At 48.5% G+C, this 2,326-nt stretch overlaps 1 long non-coding RNA gene across 1 annotated transcript; it reads right to left on the bottom strand.

The window, feature by feature from the left end:
* Positions 1-1,245: 1,245 nt before the first annotated feature.
* LOC103173779 lies at positions 1,246-1,858 on the bottom strand. The gene is made up of 2 exons (XR_487163.2): positions 1,594-1,858; positions 1,246-1,427 (listed from the first exon to the last, which is right to left on the bottom strand). It is a non-coding gene; the product is annotated as an uncharacterized LOC103173779 (long non-coding RNA).
* Positions 1,859-2,326: the final 468 nt, after the last annotated feature.

Below are 2,326 nucleotides of genomic sequence, written 5' to 3'. Positions count from 1 at the left end.
ATAGTGACTGCTCTCACACACACTGACTGCCTCACACACACACACTAACTGCTCTCACACACTGACTGATCACATACACACACACTGACTGCTCTCCGCCACACACATAGTGACTGCTCTCCCCCCCCCCCCCCCCCCCCCCCACACACACTAACTGCTCTCTCACACACACACTGACTGCTCACACACACACACATACTAACTGGTCTCTCACACACACACTGACTACTCACACACACACACTGACTGCTCTCACACACATACTGAATGCCTCACACACACACACACTCACTGACTGCTCTCACACACACACACTCACTGACTGCTCTTTCACACACACTGACTGCTCTCACACACACGCACACACTGACTGCTCTCTCTCTCTTTCACACACACACACTGACTGCTCTCCCACACGCACACTGACTGCTCTCACACACACACACTCACTGACTGCTCTTTCACATACACTGACTGCTCTCACACACACGCACACACTGACTGCTCTCTCTCTCTCTCTCTCACACACACACACACACACTGACTGCTCTCCCACACACACACTGACTGCTCTCACACACACACAATCACTGACTGCTCTTTCACACACACTGACTGCTCTCTCACACACACGCACACACTGACTGCTCTCTCTCTCTCACACACACACACACACTGACTGCTCTCACACACACACACTGACTACTCTCTCACACACACACACACACGCTGACTGCTCTCTCTCTCACACACACACACACACTGACTGCTCTCCCACACACACACTGACTGCTCTCCCACACACACACACACTGACTGCTCTCCCACACACACACACTGACTGCTCTCACTCTCTCACACACACTGACTGCTCTCACACACACACACTGACTTCTCTCACACACAGACACACACACTGACTGCTCTCTCGCCCACTATCTCAGACAAGCACTGACTGAGGCAAACACACACATAGAGAGAGAGAGAGAGATACAGAGAGAGAGAGAGACGGAGACTAAGAAAGACAATGAAAGAGAGAGAAGGAAATAGAGAGACGGAAATATATAAACTGAGAGAGACTGACACACAGAGAGGGAGAGAGAGAGAGACTGTGAGAGAAAGTGCATTAGTTGTGGTCGCTTACAGCAGTTTAGCAGTGACTGGGGCTCGGGGCTTTCCAGCCGCCCGCACGCCCGTAGGCGGTGTGTGTCAATAACGGTCCACAGAGCAGAGATGGGAGAGGAATCAGGATCAACATCTTTAATAATCAGTCACTACAGTGTCCAGAATACATTCCATATTACCCAGACTGTGTGGACAGTCACTGCCTCAGTCAGTGTCACACTGACACTGACAGTCCAGGTCTGATTCCCCGCAGTGACTCCAACTGATTCTCTCCGTCTGAACTGAACCTATTCTCCAAAAGCCTGAAACACATTAAACAGGAAATAAACCCATGGGATAACGGTACAAACTTTTAACTGTTCGTGTCGCAGTTTAATACATACATAAATCCCCTCAAACTGTTCCCATTCTGATACGCAGCCCTTTCTCTGTGTGTTTATCACATTAAACACTGACACAAACACTCACCAGATCCCCTCCAGACTGGTGCAGGTCTGTATGAGGCGGCGGAGAGCGGGTACAGAGCCGTCTGTGAAGGTGTTAGACTCCAGGTTCAGGAACCTCAGTGAGCGGTTTGTACTGAGAGCGGAGACCAGATCATCAGTGCAGACATCGGTCAGACTGTTACTGTTCAGCCTTGAGATCAGAGACACAGAGACATGACAGGGATCAGAGTAAACACAGTGAGTATAACCCACTGACACTCACAATTTGTTTGATGCCGGACAGGTTGCAGGAGTTCATGCACACAAACACACACACCAACACACACAAACACAGATCATAACATCGCCGCAGATACACACTTACTCTCACAGAAACAAATACACACAAACATATGACCCACACAGAAATACACACCAACAAAAACATATGACCTACAGATAAATACACACAAACACACACAAACAGAGTCACATAACCAGGGAGACCCACGCACAGACACACACAGACACACACATACAAACATAAATACACACACTCACACATGCAGACAAACAAACACACAAACACTCTCACACAGACGCGCTCACACAGAAACATATACAATCACACCCAGAAACTCACCCACGCAAACACATACGTACGCAAACACACACACACAGAAACTCACACAAGCAAACACAAACACACACACAAACAATCAATCATTCACACATAAGCACACACATATGCACACATACACAACCACACACAGACA

The sequence above is a fragment of the Callorhinchus milii genome, unplaced genomic scaffold (assembly GCF_018977255.1).
Source record: "Callorhinchus milii isolate IMCB2004 unplaced genomic scaffold, IMCB_Cmil_1.0 Scaffold368, whole genome shotgun sequence".
Taxonomy (NCBI): Eukaryota; Metazoa; Chordata; class Chondrichthyes; order Chimaeriformes; family Callorhinchidae; genus Callorhinchus; species Callorhinchus milii.
This window is presented reverse-complemented; position numbering and strand designations above follow the sequence as displayed.